Source organism: Spermophilus citellus (genome assembly GCF_964194105.1).
Source record: "Spermophilus citellus genome assembly, chromosome: 2".
Lineage (NCBI taxonomy): Eukaryota > Metazoa > Chordata > Mammalia > Rodentia > Sciuridae > Spermophilus > Spermophilus citellus.
In genome coordinates, this window is record NC_138183.1 from 150,051,301 (window position 1) to 150,073,666 (window position 22,366).

Here is a 22,366-nt window from a genome sequence, read left to right on the forward strand (position 1 = left end):
AGCAGATATATGTTCATTTCCTCATTTTCCCTTATTTCTTACACAAAAGATAGCAGACCGCATATGCTCTTTGTGCTTTGCTTTTTTTAACCCACCAACATCTGGAGCTCGCTCTCTATCAGTTCATAGTGATTCCTTCACTTTTGGACAGCTGCATAGTATTCCACTGTGTGTATACACCAGGTGTGTTCAGCCAGTCTCCTGTGAAGAGCTTTTATTTCATGAAAACATTCACTAGAGAAACTTGATCTTTCTAAATGTGCATTACGTGCAGCATGAGATGTGGAGCATCCTGACTACATAATAAACTGGATGTCAGTCCTTACACCCCCTGTTCCATGCTGGGGTTTGGGTGTTTCTGGCAATTGTTGAGCAGTGCTTCTCTTGGTGTGTATGCACAGGGACCAGGGGCTCCTGAAATGGAAGTACACACCTTGTCTACTGTTGGGGACTGGACACAAACATGTCTGATGGATGGGGGTGACAGGGTACTTGCCAAGGGAGAAGGGTGTCTAGAACAGTAGTTCAGACCCCTCACAGGTCCCAACCTTCACAGGGGACTGTCGATACTTCCATCTTCCTGACCCGGCCTCTTGGTGACAGGCATGCAGCATATGATAAAGGGGCACATATATGCTCATGAACTGAAATCTCTAGACCATGTGGCCACTCAGAAATCTGTGCTGTGTGAGCGCCCTTGACTTAGTAAGAAGCCGCATCCTCACAGTTTGCAAAGTCAGAGTTGCTGGCGGAACTGGCACAGATAGATCTCTGGAGAGGTGGGGTCTGGGATGCACTTGGGGTAGAAGTTGGGCTTGAGGGCAGTGGGTCATTGGAATAGCACCTGTCCTGGTGCTGGTTTTTGGCAAAACCACCATGGATGGAGGCCTTCCCCCAGCTAGCCCAGGGGAGCAGGTGGGCCCAATGTGGCTGTGGAAGAGCTGCTTGGCTACTCGGTGACATTTTTGGTGCCAACCTCACGTTGCTCTCTGAGCTGAGTGTTTTCTCTCTGACTTTACAAAAGTAACAGTCGTCTCTTGGTATCCCAGGACTATGGCTTCAGGAGCCCTCATGAACACCTTGTGGATGCTCAAATCCCTTATATAAAATGTCACAGTATTTGCATATAATCTACACACATCCTCCTGGGTACTTTAAGTCATCTCTAAATTACTTACAATACCTAATACAATTTAAATGCTATGTAAAGATTGTTATATTGTTTAGGGACCAATAAGAAAACAAAGTCTATACATGTTTAGTACAGATGCAATTAAAAGAATTTTTTTTTGATCCACAGTTGGTTGGGTCTGTGGGAGCAGAACCCACAGATACAGAGGGCTGCTGTTCTGAGGGTCAGCTTTTCCAGGGGTGGTAAAATCCTAGGCAGCATTTCTGTTCACTAATTTGGGCTTCACCACAGTGGTCACCGGGGAATGGTGGCCACAAACTACAGAGAGAATGAAGTCCAAGAAGGGGAACCTCAGGGACACTTTTGGCCCTGGGACTTGGGTAGGAGTAGAGAGCAGGGCCAGGGGGCCTCTGTGCCCACATGGGACTTACCTGAAGGATCTCAGGGAACCCGTGACTCCCTGAAAGCCTGTACCCTCTCTGCCACCAACAGCTGGGGGCTTGGGACCTTGAGACTTAGGCATTAAGGTAAATAGAACCTCGGCTTTATTTCCTGGCTGTGGAAGCCTGTGACATTCAGGTTGTACTCAGAAAGAGTCACTGTAGAGACCACTGGTGCCACCCCTCCCCCACGTGCAGCTGTCCCTTGCAGTCTGCCTGACAGATGGCCGGTTTACATCACATTAATTGGCATTTGTTCCTCTGTCCTGTGTGCACGCCTTGTGCCCTTTTCTCCTGTGCTTGCCCCACTCCTCTGAAGAAGGTGGCTGTCTCTTCCCCTTCCCTCTGTCCCCACAGATTTGCCTCTGGACTCTGGAGACTCCCATAGCATTTTGATCAACACGCCTGGTAATTGGGGCTCAGACCGGGGCCTGAGGTCTTGGGACTCCAGGGGACTTGGATCCCCGAGGGAGAGAGTAGGCCATGGGACACCCTGCTCCTATGTCCCCATCGCCATCCTCCCCGACTCTGACTTGGAGTTCACCACCCCACTGCCCACTCCCTATTCATTTGCTATGGTGGAAGTTTCCTGAGCCTCACTGACCACCTCAGACAGAAAGAGGCATTTGGGCATTTGGCCTCAGTCTTAGAAAACCTGTGCGCAGCCGGGCTATGATGTGGAGCTTACCTAGAAGTGCCCTTGCTGCTATTCTTGCTCAAACTCCCTGGAGGAGCTGGCTTTGTCGCGGCCACGTGGCTGCCAGGCCTGGGGCTCACCCCAGCTTCGCAGGTTCCAGAGCTATCCCTGGTTTTCTTTTATCTTTTCTTTTTTTTTTTAATTTTTTAAATTAGTTACACATGATGGTAGAATGCACTTTGATATATCATACATAAATGGGTATAATTTCTCATTTTCCCTGGTATTCTTAAAGAAAGACAGGCTCAGTGCCTCATGAGACTGGCCGGGTCTCAGTGCTCAAGAGTGCTCTGCTTCTGGCCCCAGGCCGGGGAGTTAGCACAGTGCCCCAAAGATTGCTTGCGCTAGCGTAGACGGTACCTACTGCACACAGTGCGGGTAATTCCGTGAGCTGCACTTTGACACGACTGGCGGAGCAGTAGGTTTGGTTATGCGAACACCATGACAAACAGGAGTAGCTCCTACTTCTACATTGCTGTGATGGCTGCAAGCTGCTAGGAGCCAGGAGTGTTTCAGCTCCGTTACAATCCGACGGGACACACAAGCAGTCAGTCACTGGCACTGTGACATGGCGCCAGGCTTTATTGCCATCCTGGGCTCAGGGATAGCTTCAAGTTATGTTTGCTGCTGATGAGACCTCGACCTTGCCAGCAATTCTGAGACAGGCACTTGCCTTGGCACATGTGCCCCAAACCTGTGCCTGGTGTGGCACAGAGAGAGCCTGCCCTGCCTGTCTGGACTTACCATGACACTGTCCCCAGGTGCCCCGGCCTGTGAATCTCAGCCCCCAGGCTAGGCCCCTGCTAGCACAGGACAGTACGGGGAAGGGGCAAGCCATGAGTTCCAGTCCTCTCTTCCTAGCTGACAGACTATGCGGCAAATATTAATTAACCTCCCTGAGCCTATTTTAAAATGTTGGAGTAGATGAAAAGAGACAAATAAATAATTTTTTTTTTTTAAAGGCTCAAGAGTAGCTCTATTTATTTACTCTGGTACTGGGGATTGAACCCAGGGGCACTTTGCTGAGCTACATCCCCACTCCTTATTTATTTATTTATTTATTTATTTATTTATTTATTTTTATATTTTGTGATAGGCTGGCTAAGATACCAGGCTGGCCTCAAATTTATAATCCTCCTGCCTCAGCCTCCCTAGTCACTGGATTACAGGTGTGCACCACAGTGCCCAGGTAGCTCTTACAACAACTGCCTTCCTTGATCCTGGACTGTTTGCTTGTGCCCTCTCATCTCCTGGCTCCATGTCGCCCTCCTCTTGGCTTCCAGTCCTTCCCACCTCCACCCCCACCTGGACCTTCTCATTCCAGGCAAAAGGCCCTTGTCCTCTTGAGTGAGCCTCTTTCGACTTTGAGAACAAAAGTCCCTCAGGCTTCTCCAAGAGACAGAGTGTGCACAGGAATTCCTGAGGAATGTCACTGTGGTTATTTACTTTGGTCAGTAAAGAGGGGCAATTAACCACCAGCCCCTTCATGAAACGCAAGTGCTAATATGTGAATTAAAGCAAAAATAACAAACAAGTTTGGGTGGGCAAGACTTGAAAACTAGTGTTTCGGGTTCTGGTGTGCCCAAACTTTGCCTTCTGAGGCAGAAAAAGCGGCAGGTGAGGGGAGGCCAGAGCAAGAGGCTGTAGGGGTGTATAGGGGGGTCCGCCCAGGCCCAGGCAGAGGGGGCCCCGGGTGGAGAATTCAGAATCCACACGGCCTGAGGGTCAGTCTGCTGTTTGTGACTCCAGAGTACTGGAAATTCCAAACATTGTCAGTGATAAAATATTCCTCCCAGGAGTGTTTGGTTGGCCTAAGTCCTAGGGATTGCCACTGTGCCCATTGAGTGCAGTGACAGCTATGGAAGCTTTAGTTTGGCACATTATGACTTTGTTTCTCCTTTTGTGGTCCTAGGAATTGAACACATGCTAGGCAAGCCCTCTACCACTGAGCTTCACCCCAGCCCTTATCGATTATTCTTTATTACACACACATGTTAATTCAGAGAATTTCTGGTTGATCAGTCGGCCTCCCACACACCTGGACTCTGAGCCATGGGATTGTTGAATCGAGGCTCCGGTTGTTGGGAATGGGGCTCCTTCAGATAGAATTTGCCTCTACCTCTGGGGTGCTCCAGTCCTGCATTGAAGGAGCAGACTCTCCATCCACAGGGCCAGTAGAGCACGTTAAAGAACAACCAGCTGGCCGGGTTGTAGCTCAGCAGTGCATGCCTAGGACGCTGGCAGCCCTGGGTTCAATCCCCAACACTGAAAACAAAAAATCAGATATGGAGTTATTTCAATTTTATCCTTCTATGGAACCACTTGAAATTTTTATCTGTGTTTAAAATTTAAAATGATGAAACAAAGGAAAGCTATGAAGTAAGGTGGTTTTGTTTTCTAAGTGCAAATTTTAGTTCCTATATAAAATATTTTGCTTAATTTAAATATCTTTAAAATAATTATTATTACCTTCATGTCTCTAATATCTTTAAAATTAAAATTTATTATTCTTTTTAAAGTATTAACTGTTAATTGTTTGCTGAAAGTTAAAGAATGAATCCTTCCCAAAGAGAAAATGTAATGTCATTGGCACCATTTAGCATTTGCCTAAGGTGTGCCATTTGCAAATGCTTAGGTTTTATTAAAATTTACTTATTAAATTACTAGGCAATTATTTATCCCAAATATTATTTTTAAAAATCCTTCCTTTGGAATGATCCTATATAGATGAGGTTTAATAACAAGAACTTTTTCACTGTTTGTGTTTTTTTTCCTGTTATTATTATTTGTTTTATTTCATGATTATAAAGAAAATACCTTTGTTGAATAAAGGAAAGAATTTTTTAAAGTCCTCCACTCAGAGTGTGGAATATACTAGCAGGTTACTGAATATGTCAATGGAATGTACCAATGGAAGGCAACCTCTGCTTCTGGTGTCCTAGCCCTGGGGACAAGGACCCATGGAATCTGCATTCCATCTGTTCTGATGGACAAGGTAGGTTGGAGAACTTTCTCGGGAGTTGAACCTTGCTATGGTGAACGCACCTGGGGGAAATTGCCTAAGACCCAAAGTTAAGATACAAGTTTAACTGCAACAATGTTACGATAGACTCCAATGCAAACATGGCTTTACAAAATTAAACTGTATTCTCTCCCCTGCCACAAGGCTGTAGCTCCATGGTATAGGAACTCAGACCTTTTCTGTCTTGTTGCTGTGGCATCCCTGATTTGCCCCGTTCAAGTGGCTCCACCAGAAAGGTCTGTGTTCCAGCCAGTGGCAAGGGTCCAGGGGGACGGGACGGCATTTACTTTCCCATAAGCCTGGATCTGTAATTTGTTCATCACTTCTGATCCCATCTCGTAGGCATAAGTTAGTCATATGGCCACAGCTAGCTGCCAGAGAGGCTTCTAGGTGTCCACCTAAAATCCTATTCCTATGCAAAGAAAGAAAAATGAATATTCAGGGACAGCCAGGGGTTTGTTCCACAGAATCAGGACTTCCTTCCTTTCTTCAACAGTCGGCAGAGGTCCAGTGAAGCATAAGTCCACCTGGTACACCCGTCCTGAGGGAGCTGCTCCAGCTACTAGAATATTCTTCCTGAGGGCCAGAGGAAAGATAGAGGGAAAAATAAATTAGTACAACTTCTTTTGCCCCACCGACTCTCAGAGTGGTGACGTATCCTCTTTTTAAGCAACTCAGTGTTGCACATTCAATTTTGTGGACTCAAGTGGGTGAATTAAGGAGGCTGGAATAAGGGGGTGCTTCCCAAGTTTGCCCTGAGACCTGCTTCATGGGTCTCAAACACCCTGGGTGCATCTCCTAATCCATCCTGGAGATTCTGATTTGGTGCATTGTTAGGGCAACCTGGAGTCTGGCAGCTTGACAAACTGCCCATGTGAGTTTTAATCAGGCAAATTAGCAAAGCCCTGTGTTGTTTCCCAGTCTATCCAGGCTGCCAGAGCACGGACACTCATTGCAAGGATATTCTTTTTTTTTTTTTTTTTTGGTACCAGGGATTGAACTCAGGGACATTCAATCACAGAGCCACATCACCAGCCCTATTTTTTGTATTTTATTTAGAGACAGGGTCTCACCGAGTTGCTTAGTGCCTCGCTTTTTGCTGAGGCTAGCTTTGAACTTGCGATCCTCCTGTCTCAGCCTCCCAAGCTGCTGGGATAACAGGCATGCACCACCGAGCCCAGCAAGGATATTCTTGATAATTCTCCAGGACTGGAGCTGTGGCATGGGGCACTCCTGGGGCTTGGGCTAAAAGACTGGGTGAGATGGAGGTTCTAAGAGGTGTTGCTCTTTGGACAGAGTTCTCCAAAGCCCCTGAACAGCCAGAGCAGCAGGACCTTCTCACTTCTCCCCTCCCACCAACGGCTTCTTTCTTTTCTGTTCCATCGAGAGTCCGATGCACTCAGCTAATGGCTGGTGAACTCATTGCTTCCTGCACCTGTTCATTTCCCAGGTCTGTGGTCATCCTATGAATTGGATGTCCTTGGGATTGTATTCCCCCCACATCCAACTAGGCTCTAAACTGGAGCTACGTTGGGGTCCACCAGGCTCCATCCCCTCAGTCTGTGCTCCTGCCTCAGTCAATAATACGATGTGTACTCTCACCCTGGGAGATGGCGAGATGGAACGTGGCATTTGCATGGAGACTGCAAACGAGGTGGAGCCATAGAGGTACCAGTGGGCTTTGTCTCAGCACCCCATGTCTATGATGTGTGACCTTGCTGAGTGGCGTTTCCCACAGCCCGTGGCCTTCTCTGCCTCACAAGCACATCACTCGAGTTATGAGATGCCCATGGCAGACGTGGAAGAGTTAATCAAATAAAAGGGATTATCATTCACAGGTCCTTTCACTGCACTTAGGAAGTGCACATTATGGAGTCTCCCTAGCTGTTGAGGAGGAGATCTGAGGATCAATGGAGGGGAAAGTGAACATGAGGAATTTTCCTGCCAGCCCCGTCAGCACTGCAGCTGTCCATCACGGCACCCCAGGAGAGCTGCTTCTCATCTACAGGCAGGGAACAGGGAAGCCAGGTCACACGCCAGGGCCTGCCTGGGCCTGCCTGGGCCCTGAGTCTTGCCTTCTCAGCACCCCGTGCCCACTCCAAGGTTGGCAACAAGGGGCAGCCCCCTCTTCTCTGCAGGCGAGAGGGGGTGACTGGTGCTTCCTAGCCCATTAACACGGTGCACAGAGTGAGGTTAATGGAATCGAGATGGAGCTGGCAGGAGTGGGAGAGCCCTGAGGGGACCACACAATCCACCTCCTGTCCCTCATCCTGCACTTTTTCAGCTCTGGGCACCTCTGCCTAGAGAGAGGGAGGTGAGGAGGGGCAGAGGGGCAGAGTGGCAGAGAGGCAAGGGGTCTTCCGCTCAGCACTCTTACCCACGGGATCCCGAGGGAGGGCAGCCATCAGCTCAGATAAGGAAGCCATTAGAAGAGAAAATCTGTGCCTATGCCCCCAGATGGGGTTGCGTGATTGGATTGTGGGTACAGATAGAGTCAGGCTGAAAATATCAGCGAGCAGAGCCTCTGTTTGCTGGCTGAGGGCTGAAAGGGCAGGAGAGAAGGGGAAGCACCACATGGTGTGGGCGTGGTTCCCATCAGCCCGGCTCCTGGGAAGCATCATTCACTCCTAAGTGGAAGGAAATGGCTCTAAGAGATGCAGATGGGGCCAAGGGGCTGAGGTCTGCTAGCACATCAGATACAGATGGCATTGGAGGTAGGAGGTGAGAAAGCCCCACCTCTTCAGGGAAGATATGAGGTCAGTGGGTGCAAATCTCACAGATGAAAATGACACATTCCACAAGCCAGTTCTGGTGGACTTTCACACCCATTGATTTGAAAAACAGCCAAAGCTGCTCAGACTTCTCTTTCTGATGAGGAAAGTGAACTCCCTCCCAGCAGTCCAACTTCCCTCAGTGACTCTCTGGGTAAATGAGCTCGGCTCGAGGTTCTATGTGGTCCACACTTGAGAGAGAGAACCTCCCAGAATCCTGCCTTCCTCTCCCTCACCATCATCCCCTGGTGGGGTGGGCACAGCGCGTGCACGACGTGCAACAATCAGGACAAATCAATCACCATGTATTCTTAGTTCCACTTGAGACATAAAAGACAAAGTTATGGGCTGGGGATGTGGCTCAAGCGGTAGCGCGCTCGCCTGGCATGCGTGCGGCCCGGGTTCGATCCTCAGCACCACATACCAACAAAGATGTTATGTCCGTCGAGAACTAAAAAATAATAAATATTAAAAAATTCTCTCTCTCTCTCTCTCTCTCTCTCTCTCTCTCTCTCTCTCTCTCTCCTCTTTCACTCTCTCTTTAAAAAAAAAAAAAAAAAGGACAAAGTTATTTCAGAAGCAATTCAGTTGGATGCAAGGAAGGACTTTCCCAAACTGATATGGGACAGGGACAGCTTTTCCTGCAGGAAGGAGCTGCAATATCTTTTGCTCTGACAAGATTTTACAAACAGGATCGCTACTGACACCATCTAAGACAGGTGCCTGTAATATCTCACACTTCCCTAAGACTTGGCAATTTACGAAGTATCGTAAATGCTTTACAAAGCGTCCATTCTCGTTTGTTCCTGTAAAGCATTTGGATTTCACTGACTTCCACAGATGGAGAAAATAGGCTCAGCAGTCACCGGGGAGCCGGGGCATGACTGAGGTCTCTGGGCTCCTATTCTGGTGGTCCATTCATCTGATGCTGCATCTGCCATTGAGAATAGAGGGCTGCCCTAGATGCCTCTAGAAGGTCCTGCCCACCACAGAGGATGGAAAGCCAATGATCTGTCTTGGGCCTCCTCCATACCCTTCAGGTCTTTGGTGGCAGTATCCTCCCACCAAAACCGAAATTAAACCTAGGCTGTGGATGTGGGTCTGGAGCCACAGTGTCCTTATGATATTCTCCTTGACCCAGGGCCATGGGTGTGTGTGGGGGGCAGTAAGGTGGGGGGAGTGAGTGAGGCACGTAGATGACAGAGGGTCTTGCAGGAATCCTGGCTTCCTGGAGCAGGAGGGACACTTTGACTTTGCCTTCTTCCTCTCAGTTTCTGAGATTTCTTCCAAGATCCCTTTAATTTCCCAGTAGGCACTAAATGGAGAAGATGGAAAGTGTCTCCTAACTCTTGGTTCATGGAAATATTCCAGTCTTGGGGCTTACAGAAGTATAGAATTTGAAGTTAGTGGTGGTGTAGGTAGGAGTGAGGGATGTGTATGTGTGCCTCTGGGTGTGTGTATGTGTGTGTGTGTGTGGGGGGGGGGGGGTTTGTGAGTGCACAGCTTCTGTTCCTAATGAAAAAATAAAAATTTGAAAGGGATTTGTTAAATCAAATAAAAGAGTCCTTTGGGATCTCCGTCTCTTTCATGCATGAACCCTTTCCCAGTGTGTAAAGGAATCAGGACCACATGGATGAGATTTCACTCAGAAACTGTGCTGGCTTATGAAATCCAGAGAGAAAAATCACCAAGATCATTTTTCCCCCCATCTCTGTGTTCACACGTTCCCAGAAGCTTGTTCTGACTTCTCCATCCTCTGGGGTCTTGGAAGGTCGGTATGCTCAGGGAGAGGAGTAGGAAGAGAAGCCCCCATCAGGAATCTACCTAGACCACACCATGGGGGCTCCGGGGGCTAGGCACCTTATCTGTCATAGAGAGTCTGCACGCTCTCCCCGGACACAAAAATTCAGCCTGGGAAGTGGAGGGGAGATGGATGCTTGATCCTCCACGGAGGTTTCTGGGGTGAGGACGGGAAGACAGGAGAGCATTTGTCTTCCTTTCCATCTTTCCAGGCTGCCTTTTAGGGCTGCTGACCCCTGTGAAGCAGAGGATGATGTTGGTCTGAAAAAAAGTCCCAAAGGAAGCCGAGGTCTCTCTGGGTGACACACTCCTCGTGTGCACTGGGGGAGACCTTGGAGAAACATATTTCGTCTTTGTCCTTGCTCCTGGCAGAGGTCCTAAAATTCTTGGAGTTTCCTAAGTGATAAGATTGTCCTTGTCCACTCATGACGGGAGCCAGGCCAGGCAGGTAGGTGTGTCTGGAGTTATGGATACTTCCAGGATGTGGCCTCGTGGCCAGAAAAACTGAGCCAGGATTAGAGGCCTAGAAATTTCTACTCCACTCCACCAGCCTCCTTCTGGGGAGTAAAGAAGAGATGGAAATTGAGTTCAGTAACCAGGTGACCGAGGATTGAATCGACCTTGCCTATGTGAGGAAACTTCTATGAAAACCCCACACCAGTGTTGGAACTTCTGGGTTGGGGAGCACACTGATGTGCCAAGAAGCTAATGTCCCAGAGAGGGCACAGGAGCCCCGAACCCATGTCCTCCCTTCAAACTCATCCTGTGCGTACTTCCATTTCACTGTTCCTGGAGAGTCTTTAGAATGTTTGAGGGAATTACTGAATCTGAGGGGAGTTTGTGAGAATCCTTGATTTATAACCCATTAGTAGACAATACAGGTGGTTCCCAGGACTTGTGACCGGCCTCTGAAGTGAGGGCCATTTAGTGGGACTGAGCCCTTGAAGTGGTGGTAGTGTCAGGGAAGGACTGAACCGCAGGACGCTCGGTTGGAGAATTACGGAATTGCTTTAGTGTTAGAAAAGTGACACTACCTAGCCAAAGCCCAGTTCTCCCAGGCTCCATGTGCCCAGACTGACATAAAACAGGGTGATACTTACAGAAGGGAGAGGACTGGTCAGGGTCACTGGAAAGGATGGCCAGAGAAAGCCCCTTTGATGTGGTGACCTTGAAGTCAAAGGCTGACTGAAGAAACCAACCATAAGTATAGGATGAGAGGGGTGCAGGGTGACAAGACCCCAGGAGCAAGGACTGTGGGGAGGAATCAAGGTGGGCCTATCTCAGACACAGAGTCAGTGGGCTGGATTCTATGAGTGAGTGGAGATGGCACAAGACTGTTGGAGAGGGGAAGGGCCAGCTTATAAGGTCATGAGGAGGTGAAGGAAGGGCCGTAGTAGGTGCTGGGAGGTGGGGTTGTTATGGGCCAGGCCATATGGGCAATGACCAAACAGACTCCATTTTACCCTGAGACTCCGTATCATGTAAGAAATGCTTCTCCCATGGGAAAGCCCCGCCTCTGTCCCCATTGATAGTTACCTGGCATAGCATACTTGGCAACACTAAATAGCAACTGCTGTGGTAAAGCTACCTGATCACTTGTAACAGTTCCTTGCTGGAGTAGCAAGAATGGAGTCAGTATGGCTATACAAACAAGCAGTATGGCTGTAGGGACTCCATGTCAACTGTCCTAAACTCCACCTTAGTTTTCCTGTTACTGCTCCATGAAGAGACAGCTGCAGAACCCATTTCTGAGAAAGCAAAATGAAAGCTGCTAAATTCAAAAAAATATATTGTCTTCTGTACTTTGTACCCCACAAAATGTACTCAACCCAGGATATGGTGGTCTTCGTGACCTATATGACTTTGAAGTAGATTATTGCCCCCACTGATCACGCGTTCAATGGTTGTCTAGCACCTGCTCAGACCCAAGATGAGGTTGACTGAGTTGTTCTGCTAATAGCTGTTTTAGCATTTGTACCTGCTTGCTTGCAGTTATGTCAACCCAGATGTGTTTTTTGCAGTTTTTGCCTTTAAATATCCTAAAATGCTCAAGCTCAGGGCTGTTCCTTGCAGAGTCTGTTATGGGTCCTGTGGGGAGCAGTCAACGGCCAGCTAAATAAAGACTCTTCAATTTGGACAAAACTGAGATTTGGTGTGTTTTCTGAGCGACCTACCCCACAACAGGGTAAAGTCACTGCAATTGGTCAGGCATGCAGCTATTGAAGGGTGACCTGGAATTTGTTAGCAAAAATGGAGAAAAGGATTTGGGAGTCACTTGGGAATTTCCATTGACAGAACTTGCTGAAGGACTGGAGCTGAAGGCCAAGGAAGATGGACATGTCGTGGAGGGCACTGAGAGTTCAGGTCTGTTGGAACACTTGGGAAAATGGATTGACCCTTAATCTAGGGGAAGAAACTAGAGGCTCAGAGAAGTTAACTTGCCATAGTCAAAACCCTTGTGGTAAGTTGACTAATGGTCCCCCTACCCAGATGTCTAAGTACCAGAACCTATAGGTATGTTCTGTTACATGGAAAGGGAATGAACATCACAGATGAAATGAAGATTATTAATCAGCAGTGAGACAGGGAGATTATTCTGGATGATCCACACACATCCAATGGTCTTAGAAGGGTCCTTAGAAGTGAATGGGTGAGTCAGGGGAGTGAGGGACAGAGTCAGAGGAAAGAGTCAAAGATGCTGTACTTCTGGTTTGAAGATGGAGGATGGAGCCATGACCCAAGGAGTGCAGGCATCCTCTAGAAGCTGAAAAATCCAGGAAACTCTCCCCTGGAGCCTCTAGAAGAAACACAGCCCTGCCCACCTGGTGGCTTTAACCCAGCAAGAGCCATTTTAGACAGTGATGTAAACAGAACTCAAAGGCAGAAAGTTTGCATTGTTTTAAGCCACTTAATTTGTAGCAATTTATTTAAGTAGCCATAGAAAACTAATAATATATTCCAATACATCATTAAACGCATCGTTCAAGAAATATTTATTGAGAGAACCATGCCGACACTGGGAATGGGTGGTGATCAGGTCTCTGCCTTGTAGAATTTAGGGGCTTGTCTTCTTTTCCTGGTAAGACTCCTTGAGAGGCAGGATCAATCTTAGCTTCCTTCTCATCTCCCACACACTTGATGCATGGCTGAGTACAGCCATGGTTCAGTTCCCTCTCATGGGCTGATTGAACTGTGAGTTCCTGCAAAGACCATGCTGTTTTATAGCTGGGTGACCCTGAGCAAATTACTTCTCAGTTTGTGCCCCAGTTTCCTCATCTGTCAAGTGGGGGTATTAATAGCATCAATATTTTAAAGCTGTGAGAATTAAATGTGTTTATTAACATACATAAAATGCCTTGAGCAGTGCCTGGTTTGATATAAACTCTGATGCCCAAAGGGATCAGGACAGCAACTGTGAAACCCAGGCTCCCTCCAGGTGATTTTCCCAACCTCTAGGGGGAAGGACAGTCTTGTCTACAGGATTGCCCTGACAAAGCACGAGACTGGGGGGCTTAAACTATAGACATTTATTCTTAAGGTTCTGGAGGCTAAAAGGCCAATAACAAGGTCTGGGTTCTGGTGAGGACCCTTTTTGTGACTTGCAGATGGCCACCTTCTCACTGTGTTCTCAGAAGATGGAGTGAGAGAGGGATAGAGAGATGAGGAAGAGCAAGGGAGGGGCAGCGGGAGGAGGTGGAGCTCTTTTATCTCTTCTTATAGGGATACTATAAGATCAGATCAGGGCCCCACCCTTATGACCTCAGTTAACCTTAATTGCTTCCTTAAAGACTCTCCTAATAGAGTCACAGTGGGATTGGGCTTTAATATATGAATTTCAGTACTGACTGAGTACCAGAGATATTATAGGATTATTGACTGTTGATTATATTAATGAGTGTGTGTGTTGAATAAAAGACTACAAGCAATATGCCCATGATGTAATGCGAACTGCAGCACTTAGATAAACTGCAGCACTTAGATAAACTTAAGTTAGTGATGTAAAAGTCTACACCTGGGGCATACACCCCAGGGCCCACCCAGTTATCAACTGCAAGCACGACTGGGACTTAAACACTAAGAACTAAATGTGGGAATTAAATGTGGGGGCTGGCAGGGCTAACAGGACCCGGACAGAAAGACCAAGATCTCTACCACTATTGTCCCCCCTGCACCAGACACCTCTAAGCTCAGATTGAGTTCCAGCAACCAAGATTTAAGACACGTCACGGTGAGTGTCTGGGACCCTTGGGTGTAGAGTCAGTTAGGACTCTACAGTACAGTCAGTTAGTCATCAGGATGTGTGTCTGAAGTGTGATGAGAATTAATAAAATAGATTTGATTGAGTCTGAGTGTGCCTCAGACTGAGTCTGTAGAAAACCGCTCGTGACAGGTAGGGGATACCAAAATTTGGCCCATTGCCTGCAGGGAGCTGATGTAATAGGACTTGAATCCGACTGGGCCCATCCTGTTCTGCAGGGCCAGTGGAGGGTGGGCTGGTTCACTCCATGTGACAAAGAGTCTCTGTCTTCCAGGGGAAACAGATAGGGCCCCAGCTCAGCTTCCAGGTATCCAGGCCCCTATTGCCCCTGAGCCCCCTGCCCATGCTCACAGTCCCATCTTCTGACTCAGGGCAGAAGAGGCTTGGTGACCTCCCTTTCCCCAGAGGCTCCATCCCTGCTTCTCAAGTCCTATTCTAAGGGGAACCCTGAAGCCTAGGCCGTCAGACAGCTTGCCCAGGCACATATAGCATATGGTGGCTGTTTCGGGGGACAGAATTTATATCTCCTTTTGAAGCCAGAATTAGGCAGATAGGCCAGGGTCAGATCCAGAGAATGGAGGAATTGCAATGTTAATTCCTTCAGAGCCCTTTCTCCACTAAAGTAACCTGTCCTAGGAATTGCCCCTCCGTACAGGGAGTTACAAAGTTGTTAACTAATGTGTCCTGGACTGCTCCATCTGCTTCTCACCTTTTGGCCGCCCCAGTCACTTATGCAGGAAGGAGAGAGAGAAGGGGAAGAGAGCAGGAGAACAAAGGAAGCCTAGGACATATAAAAAAAGGCAGATCCCTTGCTTCTCAGGATACCAGGACACCAGCTATGGCCCCCTTCTCCCTCCTGGAGAAGGGAGAAGTCTACGTTACCCCTTTTTAAATAAATCTGCTTTATTTGCTTGCCTTGGCGTGCTTCTCTAATGTTGTACTTCAACATGTGAGGGAGCAGGACTCGGCACTGGTAACCAGCGGTATTATTTTCTCCTGGAAAAGTGTGGAAGCAATAGGCCAGGCTGCTTTTCCCCTCTCTAGGAGACCATGAGGTGTCGGGGCCCCCAGCCCCCCCCCCCAGATGCTTTGTCATCCAAAGGACCTGGTGCCTGGCTCCTTTGACCTTTGCAAGCGCCTCCAGAAATGTTCGATATCTGAAAAAAGAATGGATTGGACCCAAGAGGCAAAAAGTGAACTGCAAAATCAAAATTAATAAGTGTTTGATTACATGTCTACAAAACATGTCAACTAGTCAACTGCCACTTAACTCCTGGTTGTATCCAAATTAGAATTAATGTGGAGTGTGTGTGCAGGCTTAAGAAGATTGATATATTGTGGGGCCTTCAAATTTCAGACTGAATAGTGCATGGAGGTTATAAAGTGACCCTGTCGCTCCTCATCTCTGAATCAGAAAGCTTAAGGGGACAGGAAAGACAAGAGGGAGGCCCAGGGAGGGGCCCAGCTCGACTCCTAATGTGGGGATCCTGGATCACCCCTCCATTAAAATTTAAATAATTCCCTAGGACAAGCCTTCCAGGACAACAAAGCTACGGCTAAGTTAAAATGATAATCCATCTGAACATGATTGGAGGTTGATTTGGGGGCAGGTTCCCACCTGAATACCTTTAACTTGGACCCCCACCTTTCCTGGGCTTAGTCTATCTGTGGATAACTGGAGGTACCACTGGAGAAGTAAATAGTTCCCTTTTATTCATCAACATTCAACAAACATTTTTGCCAGGCTTTATGCTAAATGCAGGGGTACAAAGAGAATAATACAGACCCCCTTCTCTCAGGAAGCTTGGTGTCTCATGGACAATAATTACCTATATTTTTGTCGTAACCTTTTCTCATTTGATTTTCACAAAAACCCTGGGAGCGGTCAGGGATGACATTAGTTTGGTTTTGGCTCCTTTTTCAGTCGATAAAATGGACTTGGAGAAGACATTCAAGGTGTCTAAGGTGGCAGATACAGAGCCTGGACTGAATGCTGGGCTCCTGTCTCCACCTGCCTGTCTCTCCCTAGTGCCAGGCGGCCTCTCAGTGATGACCTATGAAGATGTCTGGGCAGCAAGGAAAAGGGTCTAGCTGGGCTGCTGACTACTGGCTTTGGTATGTGCTCTTGGGCTCGGCTGGGCGTCCCTGTGTCCAGCGGGGCAGGGGTGGCTGTTGACTGGTGACTGCTCCATGAGTTCTTCTGTGAACTTCTGAAGTGATCTGGAGCTAATTAGCTATTTATTTCAGCCAAGTCATTACGTTCTCTTTGAACCTTGCTTCCCTTTCTTTTTTTTTTTTAATCTTTTTTTTTTTTTTTTTTAGAGAGAGTGAGAGAGGGGAGAGAGAGAGAATTTTTAATATTTATTTTTTAGTTCTCAGCGGACACAACATCTTTGTTGGTATGTGGTGCTGAGGATCGAACCCGGGTCGCACGCATGCCAGGCGAGCGCGCTACCGAACCTCTCTGGAATCTCTCTGCCTGCTGCAGGCCGAGCGTGCTCCTGGGCTGCATTTGGAACCGACTTTTGTGCTTGTCCCCGTGGCCACCACCCCTCCCTCTGCCGTCCTCCCTTCTCAACCACTGCTGCTTTTAGTGGGGGATGGATGGCAATAGCCCACAGCTCTGTCCCAGAAGCACAGGTCCTGCTGTCCTGTCTTCCAAGGTGCTAAATCACCCCTGGTCCCTGCCCCCAGGCCCACTGCAGCTGCTGCTGTCTCTGGTATCAAAGCGTCCCCTAGTCATCAGGGCTCTGGGCTCTGCAACAAATCCTTTGTCTCCCGCTTCAATCCCTCCAGAGCTGCTGTTCAATCATCCCCTGGCACCGGGCTTAGCTCTGCTCTAGCCCTCCCTGTTGGCTCTGTCACCCTGATCTCCCTGTCCTGATCCTGCCATCTGCTCCAGCAGCCCCCTCCACGCCCCAAGTTACCTCAGATGAAAACCTACTTCTTCCCGCTGTCGCTATACTTGCTCTCTGTCCCCATCCACCCACCATCATAGCACATTGTACCACCCACTGTGCTTGGCCACTTTCAGACTCTGGAAGAGGTAGAAGTAGTGGGACGGGGGAGGGGTAGGAGGGGAAGCCTCCTCTTTTCGGCCTCCACAATGCACAGGCACTGGCCAAGGTGGGATGACCTCACCAAAGCCAGATGGGAAAACCCAGAAATCTCTGACCACCATAGCCTATGGCTCTTCTCAACACTTCTTCAGCTCCAAATAGTCAAAACCCCCCAAATGCAGTTTCACCAAGAGACACCCCTCTCTCTAGCTTAGTGCTATGCTATTGGGCCTTGGGAAAAAACACTGCAATTTGAACGACACTAGCCATCAGCAGTTCTTCAAGATGGCGGCTGGGGCCCACAGGCTGATTCCCTGGAATCCAGTTGCCCCAGCAATGGGAAGGCATCCCATAGGTGCAGAAGATGGGGGCCTAGAGAGTATGGAGGGCCAAGATGTTTGTCACTGTCTGCCTGGGGCCTGATGGCTGTTGTGACCTCCTTGCTCTATCTCAAGAGAAGCGACTTTTCTAGAGCATAGGTGGGCAGGTGCTGTGTAGGGAGAGAGCTGGCTATGCAATGCTGCTTTTTGGCAGAAATGGCAAGAGGACTGTAGAAGTGGTACCAACTGCAAATCCAGCCTATTGTCTTGGGGATCTGGGGCACTGTCAGGACACGGAGCACGAACTAGAGAAATTACCCCCTCGACACTCACCCACACAGCATCTGTGTGGCTAGCTCTTGTATGTGGCAGTGTTTCTAAGACATTTGATGGGCAAGGCTTTACCCTAGAAGCTGTCAATCTCAGAGTTAGGATCAGGTCCAACATCTACCCTTCTTCAGCAGCCTGAGTACAGCTATCTGTTCATGAGTGTCCTAAACCCTTCCTAACTCATTTATATTTTCTGACCATGACACCTCTTAGGGAAACGAGCTTTCTGAATTTATGACCAGCTACAATGATTGACCCTGGAAGCTTCTGATGCTCTCAAAAGGAATCCCTGGTATTAGTGTTTGGGGATTTGGTGAACTATTCTCCATTCTACTGTTCCAATCCCCATTATATTATAAAATTTATTTCAAAGACAAATGTTTCAAAGAGCATACTGCATTTGAGGTAACTTTAAAATATGATCTCATAGTTGGGTGCAGTGGTACAAGCCTCTAATCCCAGCTAGTGGGAGGCTGAGGCAAGAGGATCTCCAGTTCAAGGCTGGCCTGGGCCACTTAGTGAGACACTATTTCAAAATGCAAAGGTAGCTCAGTGGTAGAGCATCTCTGGGTTCAATCCCTAGTATTGGGGGGAAAAGTCCCATTTTTTCCTTGTGAGGCAGCAATTATAACTCTCACTTCAAAGATGAGGAACCAATGCAGAGAAGTTGATTTGTCCATTCAATAAGCACAGGGCAAAGACAGCATTGGAGCCCAGGTGTCAAGATGTGCTCAGTGCTTCCTTCCTGATGATCCAGTTACTTCCCAGTCTATGGAAGGGCTAATATAAATTAAAAATAAGAGACTGAATTCAACCTGTTGAAAATATGGGAAGAGACTGCTTCCCTTCTCTTTTTCTCTTTCATAATTTCTTTCTCTGTCCTTTCTAAATGTTTGCCAGTTTTCATCATGTCCAAAAAAAACCCTCGTGCCAGTCTTGCAACTCATGAATGTTTTGGGGACCTGGGAATAAGAAGAGGGACAGTGCTCCCATCTCCCAGCTCTTGAGGGAGGCTAAGAGCCTAACTGGTGGGCGGCCGGCTCCAATGTGCAAAAACTACCCCCTGTCAGAAGATGAGAAGTTTGTTTTTCCTCTGGATTAAGTAAAAACGCTGACACAGATTACAGGAAAAGTAATCAGCTCACTTACAGATGAAGTTAGGATGGACCATGTGTTGCCAAAGAGTCCTCTTTACTTGAGGACTAGGTATTGTTTGTCTTGAGAACATATGTAGTGGGTTGACTTCTACCACAGGTTTCCAATCTTCCCAATTTGTCATCACCCCACCTCCTCCCTCTAAGGCTCCAACTGCCATTACGTCCATTCCTCAATCTTTTTGGGATGGGGCCTCTGTTCTGAATCAAGCTTGGGTAACCCTGGGGTGGTGCCAGGGATTGAGCCCAGGGCCTCATGCATGTTAGGTGAGTCCTCTATCACTGAACTACACTCCCAACCCATGGGGAGATCAACTTTTAGTGTAGATTTCAGCAGAATAGCATGAGCCCACAGAATTTCCCCACTGGTCTCTCTTCAAGGTTTAGGAAATGAAGACACAACTTTGTAATGTGGGGACCTACAGCTGACTCCTAGCCACCCAACAGTCCACTCAAAGCATTCCTGTAACATGCTTTTGCTGGCCAGTCTGGGATGCTTTGTCTTCCTCTGCCCCCTAGGGAGACAAGGTCTATTTTCCAAGGGCTGGTTCCAAATCCCCTTCCTCCAGGAAGCCATTCAATGCAAGCATTCACATAGGGCCCCTAATCCAAGCCCCCTTCTTTTTCTGTTTTGTTGGGTAGTGCCTCCCTGCCAGGTCTGTGGCATGTCCTTTGCAATTGACAAGTTCTTTTAGAACTTGACCCATCTCTGTTTACCTTGTATGCCAACCTGCACCAAGCCCAGGGCCAAACCTGGCCACTTAAACTAATTTTCAGATAGGTCCATCCTCAGTATCAAGGAGAGTCTCACTGTCTCAGGTCTTGCGCTGCTCAGGGTTTCCCAAAGAAGAGGAGCTGGAGGCTTGCAGCTCTTCCTCTTCTGCTGTTTGGGGGTCACCGACCCTTTCTCAGCTAATCAGTGGGTGGAAATGTAGCCATCCCGACTGGGCCACCCAGCGCAGAAGGCCTTCGTGCTCCTCTTCTCTCCCATGAGTAATAAACAGAGTCGTTACCTGCAGCCTCCTGTACTGGCAGGTTATTTATATGCAAATTTGCCTGTCGGCGGCTGTGGAGGCTCATAAACATGATAACAGCAGCTTCTGTAGGGGCCGGGGATGTGATGGAGGGTGGGAGAGGCCCTCTAGCTTCTGCAGGTAGAAGTTAATATGGGATTAGCCACAACCAATTAGATGGTATCAAACCCAAAGGGATCCAGCGGCTTAGCTAAACTGAAGATCGGGCTGAGAGAGGGGGGCGCAGCTGTGAGGAGGACCCAGGGCACTGGCAGAGCCCGCCCCTAGGAAGTCAAGCTCAGGGCAATCCCCAGTCAACACCCTTGGAGATGCGCCAAAGTGGGGATCCTGGGTTCAGTGATAGGGGCTTGCCCAGCACGCATGAGGCCCTGAGCTTCACCCCAACATTAAAATAAATAAAAAATTTAAAAACCCGCCAGGGTAGGGAGGACATTGCCCGGACCCTTTAGATACTGGTGGGGGGCATCTTGGAGGTGTACAGGAATTCTGCTCAACTGGGGAACAGAGTTGTCTGCTTTCATGCCCAGGTGTCTCCACACACACTGGCCTTTTGGCCAGCATGGCCTTCTGCCCACTTCTCTGCCTGGTCCCTTCCCTGGAAAGCCTTGCTGGGCCTGTCCCCTTTCTGAGGTCCCACAGGACTTTGTAGGATCCTCCAGTATGTCCACTACTGGTGTCTGTCTTCTGCCTAGCCTGCAAGGGCTACATTTTTTTTTTTTTTTTTTGACTCCCTTGTAAATGTGCAGCGTTTGGTGCAAAGTAGAAAACCAATAAATGCTTTTTGAGAGGATGGAAGGGGAACACAAAAAAGAAGCACAAAGATATTTAGGCTTGAGTCCTGACTTGATTGCATTTGTTGTCTTGGGCAAGTTATTTCATGCCGTGGGACTCAGTTTCCTCATCTGTAAAAGGTGATAACACTCCCTCCTCAGACTATCCCACCTACTGCAATTGTAAAGCCTGGCCGGTAGCAGTGTGCTCTATCAAGTTAGTTACATTCTCCTGCCAATGAAAGCAGCTAAGGCCTGGGCACACCAGGACATAAATTGCTTAAGTAACAAAGTGTCTTCAGGTTGTTTTTCAGGAAATATCTCCCGATCCACTCAACCAGCTTGAAACTGACTTTTCGAGAATGGACATGCACAAAAGATACCAATTAGTCTGGTCAATAACCTTTTGATGTCACAAGCTCAAAATTCCTCTTGCAGGACAACGCGGTTCATGAAGAGGCATGGCCATCTATGCTTGAAAAAAGGACCCTTAAGCTTCCCTTTCTCTCCATCTAACTGACCGGCAGCCTCTTCTCTCTCCCTTTCTATAAATTCCCCCACTGCCAACTGGTCAGAGAAGAAGATTTGAGCTTTGCTTCTGTCCTTTTTGCTAGTCAACCTTGCAATAAAGCTTTTTATTTCCACAAAAAATAGTGTAGTATTGACTTCCATGTGAGTTGGACTGTGAGTCCTTGTTGAGTATATCCATGGACCGCTTCCCTTCTGACCCTTCTAGGACGTCAGGCTATGCGTCAGATATGCTCCTGTCCCTCAGAGGAGTCTACCCTTGGGGAAGGTAATGAGAAAGGACGAACTTTGCATGAGGAAGTGTCACCAGAAGAGAGCTGTCTCTGATGAAGAATCCAAGGAGTTCACAGAGACAAGGCGGAACTTGACTCACGACCAGCGGGGCTCTTGGCATATGTCCGAAAACAATTTTAGCACGCGCCAGTCAAAGACATAGACAGGCTTATTTAGGAAAGTAGATACATATTCAAGGGCGAATTGGGGCAATCTCAATCTCAAAGTACACACATTCAAGGGAGAATGTGAGCCATCTCCGGAGGTACAGAGCCACAGGTTGGTATGAGCTGTTATTATTTATAGAGGGAATAGGAGCTGAACTGGGGGTGGAGCCAAGGCAGTTACACAATTTCCTGCTAAATTCACATGGCCCTTAAGTTACTTCTGCAGATAAGAGCTTAGGTCCAGGCCAGGGCTGCTTTGCTCAATGGTTCATGGGGTGCTTTCTGCATCTCAGTGGTTCATAGGTCGGTTGTTCCTGCATTTCATTGTTTCCTGGGTGCTTCCTTTGAGACTCAGTATCTCTCCCTTTATTCCCAAATTCCTATCTCAGAAGGAGGGGGCTGGGCATACTAGAAAGTAGGGAAGAAGCAGAGGATGGCTTAAAGAATGGGGAAAAGGGATGGAGGCTTCTGGAAGCACCTTTGTTATTGTCAGGGCATTCCCAAGAGGCACGGGGAGTTGAAGAGAGAGAGCGATGAGCAAGGAGTCTGGTGGTTTGAAGGGCCCCAGTTAACAGGTAGGAAGCAGCGCCCGCTCTGCCTTTGGCTTTGCG